This window comes from Phaseolus vulgaris, chromosome 10 (genome assembly GCF_000499845.2).
Source record: "Phaseolus vulgaris cultivar G19833 chromosome 10, P. vulgaris v2.0, whole genome shotgun sequence".
Lineage (NCBI taxonomy): Eukaryota > Viridiplantae > Streptophyta > Magnoliopsida > Fabales > Fabaceae > Phaseolus > Phaseolus vulgaris.
The window spans coordinates 21,016,429-21,032,616 of NC_023750.2; the positions used below are offsets into that span (position 1 = coordinate 21,016,429).

At 35.6% G+C, this 16,188-nt stretch overlaps 1 non-coding gene across 1 annotated transcript; it reads left to right on the forward strand.

Moving 5' to 3' along the window:
* Positions 1-1,046: 1,046 nt before the first annotated feature.
* On the forward strand, positions 1,047-1,134 carry TRNAY-GUA (transfer RNA tyrosine (anticodon GUA)). The gene is given in 2 exon segments: positions 1,047-1,083; positions 1,099-1,134. It is a non-coding gene; the product is annotated as a tRNA-Tyr (tRNA).
* Positions 1,135-16,188: the final 15,054 nt, after the last annotated feature.

Genomic DNA, 16,188 nt, shown 5'->3' on the forward strand with positions numbered 1-16,188 from the left:
TTGGGGGGCAAGTGTATCGATCTACCGGATGAGCCAGTCTCAGTGACCGACCTCTCGAGTCAAAATAATAATATAATGAATACAATAAATAAAAGTTATCACTAACATTGAATGAGCCAATGCACATCCTGAAATATCCGGAAAATATCTTCAATATAACAGATAAAGCAGATTAAACTGAATACACACTTCCCTGAGATTAAGGAACCGCTACACATCAGTTAACAATTGACCTCCAACTCATTAAGGCGAAAAGCCCACAAAGCAATACTATAAATAGAGCTCTTGAGAAAAGAGTAAGGTACATTTTTCCATTCACTAGAATATACCTAAACTAAAACGTTGACTTGAGCGTCAAAGTGCAATCACAGGTACTCCCGACCGACCGAGCATCAGTATTGAAGGAAGAAGGTTTAAGAATATTTAGAGATCACCGACATATCAACAATTCTACATCAAGTCACGTATACTATCTAGGCCCTCAACTTATATATAGTTATACCAATAACATATTCTTAACTAAAAATGTAAGAAGAATTAAATATGTTTTAAGTTTGTCGAATATAATTATTTTGTCAATCCTTACCAACAAAATTGTAAAAATTAGTCTTAGAAAAATAGTATTAATGGTAAATTTCCCTCCATTAACTAGTATAGCTGATTATAGAATACATCACCAGCTAGATGTGATTAATAAATCCAGTGTACAATACTTCGTGTATTATTGGACATATAAATTTTATTCAGTGGGTTCAGTTGTATTAGCCCATAAAACCATGATTTTTATGTAATTAGTGTGGTGAATTTAGAAGTGTGAGAATCATATTCCTTATTTATTGGGTTGTAACACCAATTTTTTAATTTCAATATATTTTTTCAAATGACTAAAAACACATTTATGAATTTGGAAAAGTTAATTATTAGTTTTTCAAGATGTTGTAAGAATTATAAAAATAACAATAATCAAGTAACAAAAACATATTTAACTAGTTTTAAAAATATTGTATTATTTAGTTATATAATATATTTAAAAAAACAAAAGTAAACCGACCTTAGCTCAGTTGGTAGAGCGGAGGACTGTAGTTGGTTTAAACAGAAATCCTTAGGTCGCTGGTTCGAATCCGGCAGGTCGGATTATTTTTTTTTCTTTTTTACGTTTTTTTTTTCTTTTTTACGTTTTTTTTTTCTTTTTTACGTTTTTTTTTCTTTTTTACGTTTTTTTTTCTTTTTTACGTTTTTTTTTCTTTTTTTCTTTTTTACGTTTTTTTTTTTTTTACGTTTTTTTTTTTTTTCTTTCTTACCTTTTTTTTTCCTTTTTTACTTTTTTTTCTTCTAAATTTTTTAACCAACCCATTTGTAAACATTTTTTTCATAACTACACTATCTATGTCTATTGTTCTCGCCGATTGATTTCAAACGGATTGAATGGACAAACTCCTCTTCTAATTTGTCTTCAATTAGTGTTTACTTGGTGTTCCACTAAGATAAAGAGGACTCTATCTGTTGATCACACTTTGACGATCAAGTCAGCGAGAACATTCAAAAATATCAAATCAGTTTCAGTCTCAAGTATTCAAAAAACGCATACCTTTATCTAGGGTCTCAAGCTCCTTTTATAGATATCCCTTCAACGGGTTTTCTCCAATCTCAACAAAGCAAGATTCTCAACAGGGAGAATATAATCTCAACAAAAAACATATAATTATAACAAAAAAACATCTGTACACCTTTATTCTCGGGTGCTAACTATTTTATTCTTAACCGCTTCTATTGGTATTTAATTAGTCTATGTATTATAAACAATCATAATATTCCTTCTATTTTAATTATCTTTTTCGAGTTGTCTACCAACATCTGGACCAAACTCATGACCCATCCTTTGGATCCATACTTGCCCAAAAATCAAGCTGACCTAAACTCCTGACCAATACACCTATATATACAAGAGATTTCCCTCTTGAATATCATTTTATTCTAATTTATCCTTATATTTAGATTTTATTTTATTATTTTAAAATTATATGTATATTAGTATTAAGTTGAGATATAAAACATATATACAATCAGTAACCGATATAATCAACTTCAGCAGTTACAACCAAATTCAATAAGATAAAGTCGAGAAAAAAATACGCACGCCACTCATCAATAAGATACATACACCAAATCAAAGACTATAACTCAATAAACATGTAATGAGAACAATTACTAGCACAAAATGTATAAACAACGACTATTTATTTAATGTGGTTTTAGGGTTAGTCGTTGTCATTTAAAACGCGGTGACATTTTTTAAATTAATTTCATTTACGAATGTGGCTATTTGTAATAGCCGCATTCTTAAATCAAAGCTCATGATTTAAGAATGCGGCTATTACTAATAGCCGCATTCTTAAATCAATTTTTACCCTAATTTTGAAGCGCGCCACTTACGCTTTCATACTTTCTTTCTTTTTGGCGCTTCACGTTTTCTCTTTGTTTCTACTATGGTGTTCTTCTCTTCTTCTGCGAGTTTCATTGTGTTCTCTTACCATTGTAAGTTCGTTTCGATTCGCTCTCTTTCTTCTTCACCAATGGTTTATAAATTTTTTTCGTTTCACTTATTTGTTTGTTTTCTTGCATTGGCGAAGGGTTCTCTGATGCTTCATTTTCTCTTTTGTTTATGCTCTCATGCTTTTCTCATTTTCTATGAGCCTTCATTGTCTTTTTTGTGCCATTGAAAGTTCGTTTCGAGTTCTCTTTCTTCTTCACCATTGGTTTATATATATTTTTTTGTTTCTCTTATCTATTTGTTTTCTTGTATTGACGAAGGTCACCATTGCTTCATTGCCTGTTGTTTGGGTTATTGCTATGCTGTATTTGCTCCGTTGTTGCTGCTGCCACCGCTATTGTTGCCTTAGGGTTTAGGGTTTTAATTTTTTTTTAAATAATTAAATAAGAACGCGGCTATTTACCATAGCCGCATTTATAGATCGCATTTACGAATGCGGCTAAATAGTCGCACTTGTAAATCTCCGATTTAAGAATGTGTGCCGATCAAGTGCAGCTATATAGTCGCCCTTATAAATGTAAAATAGCCGCATTCGTTTTGCCTTTTTGCACTAGTGAATCAGTTTTCACTGGTCATTTACAGTGAAATGATATTAGAAATTATTGGTAACACTCCGAGAAGGTGTCATCGAATAGAGATATGAAATCTACTATGAACTCACACGCAGAGAGAGGAATGGAGGTTGGGGGGAACTATGTGAAGAAGATGAGTCTCTCTTATGGCCGAAAAATCACAGGGGTAGTTATGGAAAGTAATATCCACATCCTCCACCTTCCCATTAGAATGTTTCTTCTCTAATGTTTCTTATACGAGAGCATAGGCATTATTGGATATAAAATATCTCTTCTTTAACTACTTTTAATTATTTTTTTATTTTATTTTAGTATTATGGACATTACGTTATTTCTTATTTTTCTAGAATATTTGATATACGTGGAGTGACGGTTTTGAATTGAAAGACAGGTGAAAGACGGTTTTTGAATTGAAAGAGAGGTGGAGGGACGGTTTTAAATTAAAAGAGAGGTGGAGGGGGCGATTTTGAATTAAAAGAGAGGTGAATGGGTGGTTTTGAATTGAAAGAGATGCTTTATTTTCAAAATCAGTTGCATGAGAGGGAGTGTCTGTTCAAATTCTGAGAGAGAGAGAAATATTAGAGAAAATACTCGAGAAGATATGAAGGGAGTGTTGCCAAAGAGAATAACTCTGTTGTAAGGGACCGGGACATGCCATCGTACACCACCACTCCCAACCACAATTTAACGACATAGGGCTTGGCACTAGCGTGCGCCTCGACCGCTTGATTAGAGTTTCAGATCTAGGGTTTCTGATGCGATCTTTCTCGCACGAGATAGGGAAGAGTTTCGCTACATTATGGGGGGATGACAATTACGGAAGATTGGGTCTCGACAACTTGAATTCGCAATGGAAACCCATCGTTTCCCTGCCTTCCGCAACAAGACCTTTAAAGGCAACAATGCTCATAGTCTCTTCTTAACCGTGCTTTTTATTCCTATTTATCAAATTAGTTATTCTTTCATTTTCTATTATTTATACTTGTTCAATTAAATTGAAAATTATTAATGAAAACAAGATGAATCATTTCTTCTTGATTGTTGTAGTAATATTATGACTTCGAAAATGTTAGTCTCTTTAGAATCTCATATTCACCTTTGAAACCTTATTCACGACGACGTTACTCCTGTGAGTACCAAAGGTAAATTCTTCACATTCATAATACTTTCACAAATTCTTCTAATTTCTTATTCATAATAAATCTTAAATATAGGAAAACAAATTGAAATTAAAGTAAAATTTTTAAATGATAGTGTTGAATGTAATTGTAAATTTTGGTGTGTGAAATATTTGAATGGTTTTCCTAGATGATATTGGGGTAAGTGACACTAATAGAGATAACATGCTTCTTCAACTACAACAAAAGTGTCTTGAAACCTTTTTTGGGTTGAAGAGGATGGATATGACGAAAGTTTTAATCTTGCACCATGTGAGGATTATGTTGACACTTTGTTGTTTATTTTGTAGCTCTGATATATTTTTTCTTGGTAAGATCATGGTTGGAGATTTAACAACTTTTTGATATATTTATGATGTGGATAAGAGCATAAAATTAAAAATAGGGGGCTTAGAAAAGGGGTTTTGTTGTGTTTGTCTAAAGGGTAGAAAAAAAATGTGAAATATTAGCATGTTTTTTACTTTTATTTTTTATTTTTCTTTGAAAAGGTTCATGAGCGTTATGTTACGAGGATGCTACTAAAGAAGTTACAGTTTGACGCGAGGAAGCAAGCTAATCAAAGAAGGGTCATTTTGATTTAAGTATTGTTCCGGCCGGTTGACCTGGGTCGTCTTTATGTGTGGCTTGTCTTAACGAGTTAGGGCACCTTCGTTTTGCTTCGTCTGTCAGTACCTGAAAAAAGAAGAACAAAGGGGCGCCCTCGCGGCCGTTTGCACTCCGACGATCAAGTCAGCTAGCGAGAAACACCAAATACTAGAAACTGTATGATTATCTCAATGACTGAAACTGTATGGCCAAAACTGTGCTACCCTAATTGTCTTGTGCTCTCAGTGAATGTGCCGTCAAGAACAATTAGGGTTTTGCTCTGTATGTCTCTCTGGGAAAACTAGGTTAAAACTCGTATAACTGTGAACTGAAAAACATACCTCTCTAGGGCTTATTTGCGCCCTATATATAAGTGAAAACTAGGGTTCCTTGGAGAAGGTCCTTGCGCCGCTATCTTTAGGATCTTAGCGTATCTGGCCCATGGACTTCCCTTATCTTGGAGTGCAATGTATAACCTCATGGCCCCTTGGGCTCTAACTTGAGTGCTGCATTTATCGCGCCATCATTCCGTTCGAATCCCCTAATTGGACACGTGTTATGCATGCAGCCTTCCCTGGATACCTTCAATGAGCACGTGGGCATTACCACGCGCCCCTTTGACTTGATCACTTATTCTGTACACAGGGACCCACAACGTCGCTGCCCAACTTAGGGTTACCCCTCGTGTGGGCCCTCTCTTTGTGAAATGCTTACGTCATGCGGGTTGATTTTTTAGGCGATGTCTTGCCTAGGCGGTGTCTTACTTAGGCGATGGGCGATGATCTTGGTGGTGACACATCTCGGCGATAACCGACTTACTCAGTGGTAGAGCACGCCGCCCTTACATACGTCGACTGTGTTGACTTCTTGACTACCTACCTCTCTCTTGTCCATGTCATAATACCCGATGACCTGGTCGGTACAAGTATTTTTACTTTATTCTGGTATTTTGATTTTATGGATAGAGGAGTTTGACGGAAAAGTAGTAACTTAATTTATTTTAAAAAGTAAGCAAAATGATCAGTGGTCAATGAAGAAAAAAATGAAATGCTATCTGAATAAATTCTTCTTTTGAAGTTAAACTATTTCCGGAAATTGAAGTAGAAGTTAACCCTGCAAACATATGGCCTACATGTATAAAACAAATTGTCTCTCAAAACATATTATTCCTATCAATTCCTCCTTAAAACTGTTTTTGGTAAATGATGTTATTCTTTTCTTTTAATTCTACAATTTTTTTCCTAATAAATATAGTATGAAAATGTTCCACAATGATGTAATTCTTTTCTTTTAATTCTCGTGACTCTCAATCTCATACTTTTTGGTTAGTACAGTAGAAATGTTGAATTCTATTTCATGTTATTCTTTGCAAACCTGCATATTGCTGGTGGGACAATTAAGGTTCTATATCTACTATATTTCTCTCATATTTCTTCTTAGACTCTCTTAGTTAAATGTAAAACACTACAAAAAGGTGTTCTTGCATAACTGGAAGTGTTGTTGTTGTAGCAGAAGTTACTAGAGTTGATGCAAGTTGTTCAACTTTCTTTTTGTTCATTCTTCTTTGAAATTGTATGCATACAAATTAGTTGAAGTGTAACAAAGTCTGTCCTAATTTATTTAGCTTACATATATTTTCAAATATTAAAGTTATATGTATAGAAGAACCAAAGTAATACATAAATTGAATATAGTTAACATTGAAAGATCCATTTAACTTTAAATAAGTGAAAATAAAGAGTTGTTTTTAATTTATTTTCAGAGGACCAAATTGATGACTAATGTATTTTCATATGACAAAATGTTTATGTTTGCTCAGGTTTTTTACTGTCCCCTTTTAAGTGTGAAGACAAAGACATGTTCCAATTTGCACTATTATTTTTGTGTCTTCACCACATATGTTCCAACATTCTACATATTATCAATCTTCTTTCTTGATAAGCTATATTGATCCTGCCGGTTGACCTGAGTGCAAGAGTCTTGCCACGTCAAAGGTTTCTCCTTCTGGATCAGCTTCGCACCACGTTAGCCTCTGTCTTTCGCATCTCAATTCTTCGCAAAAACCTGCAGAAAACAGAGTGGCGCCGCTGCGGCCGATCGCGCTCCGACGCTCAAGTCAGTGACGGAATCACCAAATACTCAGAGAGAATATCAAAACTCAAGGAACCGTGCGCAGTGAATCTTAGTGTTCTGAAAAGCATACCTCAAAGTCTGTTAAGAGTTCCTTATATACCTGAGCACTTTCTCTCTCCTGACGGTTATACCTCTGGACACGTGGCTCGCATCCAGCTGTACACGTGTTGCCATCTGGAGCCCCCTTCTACTTGAGCGTCACCTCTACTCTTCAAGCTATTCGACTAAGTTACCCATGCAAGGAGTAACTTGGTGCATAGCTTCCTTGGAGCGCGACCCCTTAAGTGGCGAGTACGGGGTGTCACCATGCACACCTTCTCTGTGGTCTCGCCTGCCGCTATCACGATCTGTTTCACTTGCACATCATGCATGTTCTAGAAAACTGTTCCCTTGCCTCGACCTCTGGCTAGGGAATGATCATCTGATAACCTCTTCCTTCGTACTTGTACCCCTTGAAAGCCTTAAGCAAGCCTTCCTGATCTTTCGGCGATGTGCCCCTTTCGGCGGTCTCTAACCACCTGATCTCCTAGAACTCACATACAGCGACTATGACGCAAGCCTGGTGACCGCCGGTTACACTCACTAGAGATCGGAGAACGCCAACTCAGCGATTGGCGACTACACAGACTTCCCGATGTACCTCCCTTCTGTTAGCCATGTGTCCCGTTCAACACGCCTATATTATCGCTTGCTGCCACGTCATCACTCCCGATTACCTGATCGGTACAAACATCAACCTATAAAATCAATTCATTACATTCATTTTAAGTTCAAATTAATTCCAATCACTCTATCTTAATTCATGTGTAGCAAAACTTTGACTAAGCAAATATTCTCTATAATTTAAGTTGTATATAAATATGGTTTATTAGAAATTGGAAACCATTAGTTAGACTTAAATAATTCAATTCACGAATATATTTATGGTTGATACTATGTTTTGGATATGTATCTCACGTTTTGATTTTATCAATGTTTTTATTGTATTGAATCAAATATGATAGAATTAGCACTGAATTAATATCAAAATATTAAAAGTAACAATAATAACTAAATAAAACATAAAATAATATAAAAAACATACTAACATAGCTTTATAATGTTAAAAACTAAATTTATAACCATAATTTATAGATTCTTATTATTTAATCTACATACATAAAGTTAAATAAAATAAATTATAATATTTAGCAATGATAATAAGTTATTATTTTTTAATCTTGATAAGAATACGCAAGACAATAATAAATAAATTTATGGTTTTTAAAAACTCAAGACATTATAAATAACTTGTTCTATACAAAATTATAAATGATCATTCAAAAGGTAAATTATGTTATCTGTTTAAGTAAGATAAATTTACTCAATCATTATTATAATTTAATTAATAAAGATATTTGTTAGGAACAATTTTACTTCTTTTAAAGGACAGGGAAGGTCTCCCAAGTAAAAGAGAATTCCTTGTATTTCAAATGAGTGTTTTCTCTTTTGTAGAACATATGTATATAGATAAATTGATGTTTCAAAATTAGAATACACATAAGTTTATAGTTAATTTAATAAATACAAATATACATATATTATTGATAAAAATAAAAAATGTGGATACACAAACGTCATTCCGCTAGTCTTTATAATATAAATAAATAAATTCAATCCTTTTCTGGATGAACTTAGATCAAATTTCATTTTCTGTTATTCCTAATATTTCTTGTTCAGGTTGTAAATACTTTCCTGGCAACTTTCTACCAAAAGGGTAATGATACATTGACAACCCCAATTTTTTTATCCAATCACATTATAACTCTCAATACTATTATTTTAATATACTTTTATATCATTTAATTAAAAATTTATTCTTTATTATATATACTTATTTATAAACTCATCACATAAGGGTTATATCCAATTTTTAAAAGTTGTAAAATTATCATTTTTCCTGCTAAAATTGTTGAAAGAGATATCCACAATTTGAAGCACTTCCCATGTCTTTTTCACTTGTCAACACTGCAGGGAACCTTGAATTTTGTTGTTCCGCAAAATCAAGATACTAATTTTCTTCAAAAACCATGGGAAACGGCCCATCTAAGGATATTTCAATGAGAGTGTGAGAGAGAGAGAGAGAGAGAGAGAGAGAAAATGTCTCGAAACGGTAATTTCTAATATCTCGCGGGATAAAAGTGCTAAATTTGTTGGTGGAGTAATCCAAAGATCTCGTTGGAGAAACTGGTATTGGGCCTTCAAAGTTGTTGTAATGAAGGTCCAGGACAGACAAGTTGGAACTAACATTGTGCAAACCTGGTTCAAAATCAGTAAACAAAATGTGAGAAATAATGAGATGATTTAGTTTTCTGAACTGAGTTAGGTACTATCCCTGGAATATGGTTATTTGTAAGATTTCTGGACATCTTTCTCAAGGGAAAGTTTTCATCTTGCAGGATGCTAAGTTTAGAGGTCTGGTGCTGGGAAAGAAAGATGTGCTAAGTAATGAAAGTGCAAAAAAGGAAGAAGAAATTAATACTTCCAGTGAAAGAATTATCACTCGAGTCAATATAGACAAGATTGTGCAGTGAAAGTGAGATGATGGAATTACACCACTCAAGGCATTGTGAGAAAGGTGTAAGTGGGTAAGCTTTTCAATTCTAAATTGTGATGATCTATTGGTGGAGGGCTAGACCATTCGAATGAGAATGTTAATAGAATGTTCGGTAGGATGAGTGGTTGTTGGTCTTTTCCTTTTGAAGACGAGCCCTAAGGTTGTTTGCTCATCTTGGTCAGATTGAATTTGAGCAACCCCAATTGGAGCTTTTCCTTTTTCGACAAGGACTCCATAGCCAGGCTCGCAACTGCTCTCATCTTCCTGGTGAGCTCAGCTAGCTCAGCCTTTTTAATGTTGGAGAGCATGGTATCTGCAAAAACGAATAAATGCTTAGTAGTTATGATTTAAGTTTTTTCTTCAAAGGTAGGGAAAGAGGTGTACCGGTGTAGGCTTTGAGGGCACTGGAAAGATATTTTTAGTCAACAATGTTGTGGTATCAAAGATGACTGTCAGACTCATAAAAATTCGCAAATGCCTTAGTCCTTTGGGGGCAGATCTTCTAAGCATCGAGCACACTAGAATCGAGGATTGGGCGTCCAATACAAAGGAAAGTCGCCCAGTAGGGACGAATCTCCTGTCGAAGCTTGGATTTTGAGAAATCACCCTTTGAAATTTTTGTAAGATGACTGGAAGAGGGTAAGTAAACCTCTCCCAGGGGCACCATTTAGAGAGACCCATAGTTGGCGACTTGAGTGTTTGGCTTCGAAAAAATATAGGAAGACCTCCATAGTCGGTGAAATGTCGAGCTAGGAACACAAAATTATAAAACCTCTGATGAATGCCTAACTATTCGAATGTAGCTTGGTGATGGCTACGTTTAGTTCAGTTAATAACTTCTTTTCAAAAATGGACAAGGGTAGATGGAGTATGACCTTTTTAAAGAACGCAGCGTAGAAAAAACAAAATGGATCATCAAAATCCGATGACTCATCGCAGCATATAGGTTCCTCTTCCTTACACTCTACTACTCTTATTAAACCCTCATGTTTTTACTCAAACAACGCCCTGCTTACCTTAACTCCTGTAAACGAGAGGTATAATAAGAGGTCTCTTTAAGGAGTTCCTTTTTAGCCCAAGGATATCCATAACTATAATCCATAGTCAAAAGCAACTAAAGCATAAACAAAGGTAGAATATGAATACAATTCAAGATAGGGCAGAATGAATCGAATCGGCGTAAACTAAAGATACATTTTTCATAATGCAATCAATAAATGATCACCAATGCAGTTAAGTAGGAAAGGCATACCTGGTTTCTGGTGAGAGGCGGTGGCGTGTGGTGGCGCAAAGATGAAAGAAGAATTTTTGGAGAAAGTTTGGAAACAGAGTGATGAAAATGAAGAGAAAGAGAAAGTATATTAAAAAAAAGGAAGGTGAAGCGGCAGGACTCCCCCACCGTTGATGCAGGCACCACGTGTACGCTCCACATTTAATAAGGTGAGATGTCTTTTCATGAGACGCTTCGGTAAACGTGCCCCAACTACCCCCTAGGGTCATGTCAGCCGCCAATGCAGGAGAGCCTGATGTGAGTTGATTTTTAGATGTTTTCATTTAGGTGACACTTTACTTTGAGATTGAGATTTTAGGAGTTAATGGTGAGGACCATAGGAAGATTCCCACTGGACACGAACTTAACCAAGTGGTTAGTCAGTGTGAAGGTTCACTTCACAGAGGCAAAGATGAAAAAACAATATATAGTGAGAATGAGATGCAATTGTAGAATTGAAAATGGGCACAAGGTAACATCAATGGTGGTCATGGCCTCCCAAATGATGCACCATACTCATGTTTATGAGTGAAACCCAAGAGCAACAAAGAAGAGAAACTAAGAGACAAACACATAAAATGGAATGGGGAAATGGAAGGAGAAAACTTATGATGATGGGTGAGAAATGTCACGCCACTTGGAGGGTTATGTTCTCCAAGATGAGTGTGTTGGTCGCCACTTGAGAGCTTCCCAATCACTGAAGATAAGACCTCAACCTAAGAAGACATAGGCCTCACTAAGAGTTCACACAATTTGTGCAGAGTTTCTTTACTTCATTCAAATTCAACTTGTAAAATACAATGAGGTAGGCCTCCTATTTATAGGTGAAGGAGCCTTGGAGAACAAGCATGAAAGGTAGGATGGGAAACACTAAAAAAGGGCAGCCTTAGGGTTTGACAGTCAAATCCGCATCCTAGGCTTGTCCTTCTAGAAACTAGGCCAAAATCCCTTCCTAAAGGGCTAGGAACAAGCTAAAATGCTAACTACACCCCCTATTATGCTAAAGACACCTTATTCTAACCTATCTTTGCTATTTGGACCCTTCAAGAGAGCCCAAATTATTTACAACATATTTGTATCTTATAAGAAGACCAAAAGGAAGAATAGTTGGTGTGTTGGTTTATGCTCAGCTCCTTTGATGAGGTCCATGTGATCTTTGGTAGGGTTATGAATTGTTCACTGAGATGACTGTTCATCATGTGCTTTGTCTTTTTCTCCCTTGGTCATCTTCATAGCTACTTGGGTTATATCAAAGCCTCTTCGCCTTGTCAAGCTCGGCTCGAGCCTGGGGAGCTTCTGTATTGGCCAGACATGCTCGAATCCTCAGCCCAAGCACTTATTTTCCAGCAAGCATTGTTTTTCTTCTAAAGAGTTTTCTTTAATTGTTTGCTCTTTGTGTTTGTGTTTCTTTGATATCATGACTAATTTTTATAGTGGAGAATCCTCTAAGCCTCATTCACCTCAAAAAACATACCTAATTGGTGAATTAAAGGATGTTAAACAAACAATTGCAGAAAAGGATGAAGTGATACGTCAAATGGAGGCAAGGCTCCAAAGATTGGAGATGAACCATGAAGATACTTACCAATACCGTGAGAGAAGACATCATCATCATCATAAGCATGCTTCAAGGACTTCTCAAAGTTCTTATGGACACTATGAAGAAAGGCGCCAAAATGTGGCTAGGCCTTAATTGCCTTATGTAAAATTACCTAGCTTTAGTGGTGACGGGGATCCTAATGTGTATTTGGGATGGGAGGCCAAAGTTGACCAATTTTTTCATGAACATGAGGTCCTAGAAGACCAAAGGGTTAGGCTAGCTTCTTTAGAGTTCATGGACAATGCCATGCAATGATGGTATAAAACTCTTATGGACATTGGGCTAAACAAGAGGTCGGCTGTGGTCTCTTGGGATGATTTGAAAGCATGTATGCGCGATAGATTTGTCCCTCCACACTTTAGGAAAGACCTTTTGTTGAAGCTCCAAAGGCTTCATCAAGGCACGCTTAGTGTGGATGTTTATTTTAAAGAACTTGACATGCTTTTAATCAAAGTTGATATGCATGAAAGTGATGAAGCTAAAATGGCTAGATTTGTTAGTGGTCTTAGAAGGGAAATCCAAGATGTGGTAGAGTTTCATCACTATTATTCTTTAAAAACTTTGGTTCACCTTACCATCAAGGTAGAATCTCAAATTGCAAGGAAAAATTCTTTTAAAAATTCTCATAATGATGACTATTACCACTCTTCTTGGAAAACCTTTCTAAAAATAAATCTTTTTCAAAATTGCCTTATAAAGACTCTACTTTCAAACCTAGAGATTCTAAGCCTTCCTGATGGAGATCAAGTAGAAGAGGATTTCACTAATGGAGGAAGAGGCCATCCACCCAAGCATTTAAAGTTCTTCCTTCTAGTCTTCTAAAAAATAAAGAGAGGACCAAGCCCAAAAATAACAAGAAAACTACAAGCATTCAAGAATGGGCTCCAATTAATATCTCTCTTTGTAATTTCTTTTGTATAAATTTGTAAATAATATAGAAATATCTTTAGGATGTGCCAAAGAGGGAAACCAAAAAGACACCTCTTTTGTATATCACCTTAGGCGCTAGTTTAGGAAAATATAGAAATGACTCTTTCTATTCCTTTATGGCTTAGGCGCTAGTTTAGAAGGAACTAGAAAGTAACCTTTCAAGCTCCTTCTCTTTTGTACATTTGTGACCGACCCTCTCTATTATAAAAAGGGTGCTTGGGTATTTGAAATAACAAGTTAAGATTGATTTTTGAGAGTAAAGAACCTCTACCAAATTGGTGAGTGAGTGAGAGAGACTTGTGTCTTCTTCTCTTCTAAGTCTTATCTTGAGGGAATTCTTGGACTCTCAAGTGGCGGCAACACTTATCTTGAAGCCAACCATCCTTCAAGTGGCGTGCACATTTCCAAGAGCTCCAACCACATAAGTTTCCTATTCCTATTCATCTTCTTCTTCCATTTCCATTCCAAAACAAACTCTAAAACATGTCTTTGTTGTTTCTTGTTGTTTCAATCGGTAGAACTTGTGTAGTTTTTGTTTTTGTTCGGTAGTTTTCCTTGGGTTGTTGTTCTTGTGGTTCTAATTGTGTTTCTTGAACTTTTAATCGGTGCATTTGTGTTGTTCTTTGTTTCATTCGGTTCATATGTCCAAAAATGGGTTTCTATGTGAGTTTGGCTTGGTTCTTATGTTTTGGTGAGTTCTTGAACGATTAAGAACATTGATCCAATTCTTAAAAAGTGCCCTAATCATATTCCAACTCTTATTGAATCCATAACATGTTCATATCATATCCATATCATGTTCTTGGTTCACATCACTTCTACCTCTACTCCTAAATCACCATCTAAATCTTCTAGTAAAAAGTGTTTTAAATGTTTAGGTTATGGTCATATAGCGACCGATTGTCCAACCAAACGCACCATGATGGTTAAGGGGGATCAAGTAGTTAGTGAATATAGTGATAACTCATCTAGATCTAATTCCCCTTTCCCTTCAAAAACCCTTAGTGATCATGATTGTGAAATACCTTATGAAGGTGACTTATTGATGATAAGACGAATGTTGGGCACAATTCCAAAATCTTTGGATGATACCCAAAGAGAAAATATTTTTCACACCCGCTGTCTTATCAATAACAAGTTATGTTCCTTGATTATAGATGGGGGTAGTTCCACTAATGTGGCTAGTACAAGAGTTGTGGAGAAGTTAGACTTACCCACTATCTCTCATACCAAGCCCTATAAATTACAATGACTTAGTGCTAAGGGTGAAATCATGGTAGATAAACAAGTCCTCATAAACTTTGCAATAGGAAAGTATAAAGATGAGGTTTTATGTGATGTTGTAGCCATGGAAGCAACTCATGTTCTTTTAGGAAGGCCTTGACAATATGATAGACATGTTTTACATGATGGCCTATCCAACATAATGTTTTTTTCCTTCCAAGGGCGCAAGCTTACCTTAAAACCCCTCTCTCCCCAAGAGGTTCATGAGGACCAAATAAAAATGAAAATTAAAAGAGAAAATGAAAAAGCAAATGAAGTACATGATAAAACGAGTCACAATACCTTTTCAACTAAATCAATTTTATTGACTCGTGCTACGCCTACAAGGTATTCTTCTTCTTTGTCGTTTTCATTATCCAAGATTCCTACTTCCACACCATATTGGATAAAGAATGTTAAGGATGACTTTTTCATACCTCCTATTTGTTAGAATGTATGGCTTTAAACTAGAGGGGGGTGAATGGTTTAAAGAGGGTTTTCGCAAACTTTTTAGTCTAGAATGAAATTCCTTTGAGAAAACTTGATTCAGAATTCAGTTTGCCAAAAACACAAAACAATTTAGCACAACACCAGAAAAACAATCGGTTGTTTCGCAAAATCAATCGGTTGTTTATACCAGTTAACAAATACAAACTGAAATTAAAGAGTTCAAGAGATGGAGAGATTGCACACACAGTTTATACTGGTTCACTCTTAAACCAAGAGCTACATCCAGTCTTCCCAGAAACCACTGGGGAATCCACTAAGCAATCAAACCTAGATTACTTACACACACCTTCAAAGAAGTGACCTTGATCCCCTCAAGACACACACTTCCTTTGGCTCAGCACATACACCACCAAGAATGTTGATCTTGACAACCTCAAGAACACACAACACTTCTCAGCCTTACACAACAGAGTTTACACAAAGTACAGAAGGATTACACTTGTTACAGAATGATCTGAAATCAATACAAGATGAAAATCCTATTCCACTCTCTCTTGATCAAAGCAATCTCAAAGAAATCTTTCAACTCTTCAAAAGCAAAAATAGTGAAAAACTCAAATCTGTTTTTCTATGATTTAATCTTAGTTGTTTGTTACAAAAGCTTAACAAACTATTTATTGCTTTCAAAGACTGGTCAAAACATTTAAAATTGGAGCGTATTCAGTTATAAAATCATTTAAAGCTCAGTCAAAACACTAAACAGTTTTCTATTATGGTCCTAAAACAAACAATTGGTTGGATGCTCGAATCAATCGGTTGTTTTGGTTTGACAGCAAGTCAACCATCAAAAACAGTTTTCAACCTTTCTCAAAACACCTAAGTATAAAACAATCGGTTGTTTCGATAAAACAACAGGTTGTTTTTCACTTAGTTTGAAAAACACTTTCAATTAAAAAGGTTTGATAATGCTTAAGCTTTGGATTCAATCAAGAGTGGATTAACACTGATAATCTACCCCAGATCCTATTCTAAAACACTTCAGCAACAACAAACACATCCA